The sequence below is a fragment of the Narcine bancroftii genome, chromosome 1 (assembly GCF_036971445.1).
Source record: "Narcine bancroftii isolate sNarBan1 chromosome 1, sNarBan1.hap1, whole genome shotgun sequence".
NCBI lineage: Eukaryota > Metazoa > Chordata > Chondrichthyes > Torpediniformes > Narcinidae > Narcine > Narcine bancroftii.
In genome coordinates, this window is record NC_091469.1 from 160,810,026 (window position 1) to 160,816,025 (window position 6,000).

The 6,000-nt window shown below is 43.6% G+C and overlaps 1 protein-coding gene across 2 annotated transcripts in view; it reads right to left on the minus strand.

Moving 5' to 3' along the window:
- The window catches only part of paip1 (poly(A) binding protein interacting protein 1), a 79,233-nt gene that overhangs the window by 72,233 nt on the left and 1,000 nt on the right, over window positions 1-6,000 (minus strand). The gene's annotated exons all lie outside the window — the stretch shown is intronic.

The window sequence follows — 6,000 nt, forward strand, 5'->3', positions numbered from 1 at the left end:
TTGAGAGAGCTCTTAGACCAAAACCAAGTCCTTACCAGAGACCTCGTTCTATTTGATTAGATTTTTAAACCATCAAGAGAGAGAGAGAAGATACTTGGTTTAGTGATGAGAAAAGCTAGAGAACATTGTCCTTTGAATTATGAAGGGGACAAGATTTTTTTTAAATCCAGATTTGAGTCAAACTCTCTTGGAGAGTTTAACCCAGTTAAGGTTTTATATGATAAAGGTTATAGATTTGTGCTCTGTTGTATCTCCCCACACTATCCGAACCATAAAATATTCCATGATCATCAAAAATGTTTCTTTTGTTTGAAGATTTCAGGTTTGAGGTGAAAACACATTTGTTAATTATGGTGTAATGCAATGTCATATTGTATAATGTGAGTGATTTTTTTCCCCTTTTTGATTATGTACACCTACTTTCCTCATGTACTTTTCACCCATATTAATAAAAAGATAGAAAAAGATCAATAGATCTGTCTGCACTATTAAAATGTCACCTTTTGTCTTGCACTGCAATTAAAAAATGTATTTACATTTTTACATTCTGTCATGTAATTTAATGTATCCTATTGATGTATATTACATACAGTGCCCTCCAGAATTTTGGGGAAAAGATATTTTCCTTTATTTGCCTGCGCTCCAGTTTTAAATTTGTAATCAAACAATTCATATGTAATTAGAGTACACGTTCCAGATTTTATTAAAGGTTATTTGTGTACATTTTGGTTTGACCATGTAGAAAATTACAGCACTTTTTCCTTTGTCACACATTGTCCCTTCATTTCAGGGGACCCGAATGTTTGGGACATTTGGCTTCACAGGTGTTCGAGTACTCAGGCATGTTTCTTCATTGCTTTATTGGTGCAGGGATAAGAGAGCTAGGCTTTGCTTCTAAGCCTTTGATCACCTTTGGAAATTGGAGTTGCCATGGCAAAGGTGGTCTGCTTTGGATCTTACACCTCCCCCCTTTGCTCTTGCCGTCACTCTCATACAGGTTAGTTTCATCTTTCCACAAGAACTTTTTCCAGGATTCTGCAGGCTCTTATATACTTCTTGGCAAACTGTAATCTGGCCATCCTTTCTGTGGCTAACTCGTGTTTTGCATCTTGCAGTGCAGCCTCTGTATTTCTTTTCATAGTCTTCTATGGACAGTATTCATTGACATATCCACACTTGCCTCTTGAAGAGTATTTCTGATCTGTCGGACATACAGATGTGGATTTTTCTTCATTATGATGAGAATTCTTTTGCCGCCAGCAGCGGAGTCTTCCTTTGACTAGCAGCCCCTTTGCGATTACTGAGCTCACCAATTGGTTCTTTCTTCTTAGATGTTCCAAACTGTTAGCTTTTGTAATCCTAAGGTTTGGGTGATGTCTCTCTTACTGTTTTAGTCTCGTTTTTCAGCCTCATAACGGCTTCTTTGCCTCTCATTGGGCCCAACTCTGGCCCTCATGTTGAAAAATGGCAACAGCAGACTCTAAAGGTGATCAAAAGCTTAGAACCAAGTCTAGCTCTCTTATACCTGCACCAATAAAGTAATTAAACATACCTGAGTGAATCCAAATGTCCCAAACATTAGGATGCCCTGATATGAGGGGATTATGTACAAAAAAAGTGCTAAATTTCTACATGGTCAAACCAAAATGTAGACAAATAACCCTGAATAAAAATCTGGAATGTGCACTTTAATTACATGTGAATTGTTTGATTACAAATTTAAAACTGTGGAGCACAGGGGCAAATAATGGAAGCAAGTGTCATTATTGCAAACATTATGGAGGGCACTAAGAATTTCATTGCACTTGTCTATATGTACAGGGCAATAAACTCTCATAACTCACGTTATACATTCCTGTCGGTGCAAAAGGAAAAGTTACCCACTGTTTAAAAAGTTTAGGTATTATCTCTATTTACTTTTGAATGGTCTATTTAAGAAAATGCAATTTATCGCAATTTTTGCATCTGACAATAAACCTGATTTTAATGGGAGGCATGCAAGAATGCTATAGAACATAACTGCACACTACAGGTCCTTCAGCCCATGATGCTGTGCCAAGTTATATATGCCTACCAAAAAATACAAAACCCTCCCTACCGCCAATTTTTCTTTCATCCATGTGTCTTTTAAATGCCCCTATTGTTCCAGCCTCCACTACCACCCCTAGCTATGCATTCCAGGCACCAACTATGTAAAAATAAACTTAACTGTGACATCTCCCCTAAAGTTTCCTCCCTTTGTAGATATGTCCTCTGGAATTTGCTACTACTGCCCAGTGAAAAAGGTGCTGACGGTCCACCTCATCTATGCCTCTCATAATCTTGTAATCAAGTATTAAGTCACCTCTCATCCTTCTAATTTGCTTCAAGCAGATCCAAAACTGGGAGCAGTTTACATTTCAGCAAGATTGAGGGGGAAGAAAAGTAGAATAAGAATACAAAGCAAGGAGGGAACAACATGGTGGACTTGAAAAACTTCTATAAATATACAGAAAGGAAAACACAAGTGGTCAAGTGTCAGAAATAGGGGCAATTAGTAAAAGGGAACTACAAAATAACAAAAACTTCATTAAAAAAACTCTCACAAATGTAGAGAAAGAATAGGACGAAAGTGAATAATGAAGAATTAACATGAGCAATTCAATAGCACTGGAGAAGCTGAAATTGCTGGGACTAGATTGGCATCCGAGAGAACCAAAGGAGAGGGCTCTGAAAAGAGTAAAAACACAGAAATGCTGGAAAAAACTAGGCCAGTATTACAGCATCTATAGGAGATAAAGATAGTTTGCCAATGTTTCAGCCTAGCCCTTCTACAAAGAATAAGGAAAATTCCTTGAAGAAGAGCTCAAGCTCAAAATATTGGCAGTGTATCTGTCTCCAGTGGATGGTGCGAGACCAGCTGAGTTTCTCCAGCATTCGGTGTGTTTTTACGACAATCACAGCCTCTGCAGACTTTCGTGTTTCACTCAGCTCTGGAAATAGAGTGGCTGTTTAGTTATCATTTTTCAGAATTCAGTGGATTAAACATTTAAGAAGCATTTGCATGAGAATCTGGTTAAGAAAGGGGTGGAATGCAGAAAAATGGGATTAGTCAATATGCGTTAGGGTCAGCATGTATAAGGTCCGTTTCTATGTCGTATGTTTCTATAGGCGGGAGAGTTTCCACAGATCACTGGGAGGCAATAGTAAGCCGACAATTAAAAACAATAAAAACTGGATACCAATAACTCTTTAGCCGGACAATAGTTTACAAAACCATGAGGGGCTTAGCTAAGGCAAATGATCAGTCTTTTTCCCAGGGTGAGGTTGTCTAAAACAAAAAGACATTATTTGAAAATAGTGGGGGGGGGGGGGGGGGCTGATTTAAAGGGAAAAATGAGAGGCATCTTTTCCAGAGGGTGGTGGAGATATTGGACGAGTTGCCAGAGGTAGTGGCTGTATTGGGAAGGGCCGTGGCAGTCACATGACAACACTGCCCCCTACCTAATCAGAGGACACACCACTTGCCAATCAAGGGTTGGCCCTGCCCCATCCCTTGTGGCACACCTTGCCGTTGGCCCCCGTGAATTACTTGGGCTGGACTCTCTAGCCAGCTTCTACTTGGCCTTAGGCCATTGGCTGTTGTCATTGGATTAATCATCCTTGCACCAAGCCATTCAAACCCTACTAATGACCTGAGTTGGAACCTCCAGCCCCATAAAGGTGCCACATGTACTTTGCCATCTTCGAGGAGCCTCCCTGGAGGCTGAAGAATGAGAAATGGCACTGGATAAACTGTGGTGAACTGGGTTGGGAGGGTTGATTTTTGTCCCTAAGTAGCATAGAGCCGTGCCTGCAGAGTCAAGGGATGGTAACTTTTCCCTTGGTTGATTGTGTGTGTATGTATTTTGTTCTCACGTTTATTATTAGTTGTCTGGGTGGGCTTAATTCCTTACCGACTTTCCCCCCCACTTTCGCTAATAAACTGTATGCTTTGTTTCACTGCCACTACTTTCCCCATGGCTGCTGTAAATTGCATGTGTGTGTTGCATCTGTTATCATTTTCCCACGTTTTGCCTTCAGTAAATAAAATCCTTTACTACCAAAACAGTTTGTCCAAATCCCTTACCTTTGAGACCTCCCAAACCTGCTTCCTCACTCACAACAATTAGTACCGTGAGCAGGGTCTCAGGGATCTTGGCTGGGCACAGGCATGGGAAAATGTTTTGGAACAGGGGCAAAAAAAAAGCCAGTGCAGACACCAAGGATAGGACAGATGAGAGGGAGGGATTTGGGAGCTTGGCCAGCATGCTGGCAGACCACGGTAAACCAGTGGACTGGTCCAAGCAGTTGGATTCACGTGGTGAGAAACAGGGGTATCATGTGGATTCCCTCCTCAAGAGTGGGTTCCCCAAAGCCACAGAGTCAAAGGAGTGCCTTTTGCCTGTCTGCGTCCCTCCTGAGACGTCAGGGTCGGAATTATTAACCAGATCCAGCATTGATGCAGCCAGGAGTTAGGAGCTCCGGCAGCATTGCTGAATGCTGCAGGAGGCAGTACAAGCTACCCAGACCCGAGCCATGATTTTGAGGCCAGAGAGACTGAAGTCACCAGCAAATACAGCTGCAGCAGGCGTTGGCAGCCCGCTGATCAAGCTAGCAGCTAAACCAGCTAAAAATTCAAACTCTGATCCAGCAAGGCAATAAGCTGGATGTGTGGCTGGGGGACCGTGATATATGGTTAGAGAGTGACGAGGAGCTGCCTGATGAGCCTAGGTCCGACAACCACCCTTCCCCCTACGCACCCAAAACCCTGCATGCTCGACCCATCATCCCGCAGTGCCAGGTCCACTGCAGGGCATTGGGGGCGGGGGGTGAAAATAAGGATGACCAAGTTGCAGGGGGCATTCCTGTGGTCATTCCGATACCACAGAGGCCCAGGATTTCTCCCCAAAGGAGCTGACCCAGCTGCGGATCTGTACCCCCAACAGCCAGGCGAGTGCCTGGCTGCTCCGGCTGTGGAATGAGGGGGCCTCCAACTTGAGCCTCTTGGATGCAAGTGCCCTGGGGAGCCTCTCTAAAAAAAAGCATCAACAATGCCCTACAGGCACCACAGCCAGAGATCCAGGAAGGCACTACCCTGTGGGATTGGGTAGTGACTGCGATGAGGGTCCGATACCTGCCCTCCTGCAGTGGAACCAACATGGGCACGCATAATGGGGCACAGTCAGTGAGGACACCCAGGTTATTAGAGAGTGGGCATCTTCCAGGGAGCCCACGATCACAATTTCTTTTAGAGGATACTCAGGTGAACGGTGCCCTAGTAGGGCACCTGGTCACCACCGCACACCCCGACTTTAAGTCAGTGATTCTGTCCCTCATGGCAGCAGTTAATGGGAGGACCGTGCAGGATGCCATCACTCTCCTGGAAGGGCTAGAATAGATGCAGCAGGGGGCACCCATCCAGGTCCGAAGGGCAGAGGCAAGGACTGGAAACAATCTCTTCCTGCTTTATGTGCAGGCAACTGCACATGGACTTGCTGTGCGCAGGGGCAGACTGCAACAGCACAGGGCCCATTCCAACAGCTGTTTCTGGAAACAACTACTAAATATCAATCTTGACTGAGATTCGGTCACCTGAAAAGTTAACAATTTCTCGCAGCAGATGCTCCCCAAATTGCTGGATATTTCCAGCAACCGCATTTTACGTTGCCACTCGTACACAAACCCATGGTTTACTAATAATAGTGTGATGGGAAGGAATAAAGCACGTCTAGTTCCATTAAATTCTTGGGCAGTTTAATAGAATAAGAGGACCCACAGGCTTTGCATTCTAAATATTCCAAGACCAGTCATTCCCACAGGACAACCTGGGCCCGACCGATTTAATACATTTGTGCAGGGAACTATAAAGAATTTTTTTGAAAATGCTATTAGTGTAAAATGAATGGTCGACAAAGACCCTTCCTGTACTGCATCATAGTTGCCCTACTACAAGATCATCTCTATTTCCAGCCCATTTCA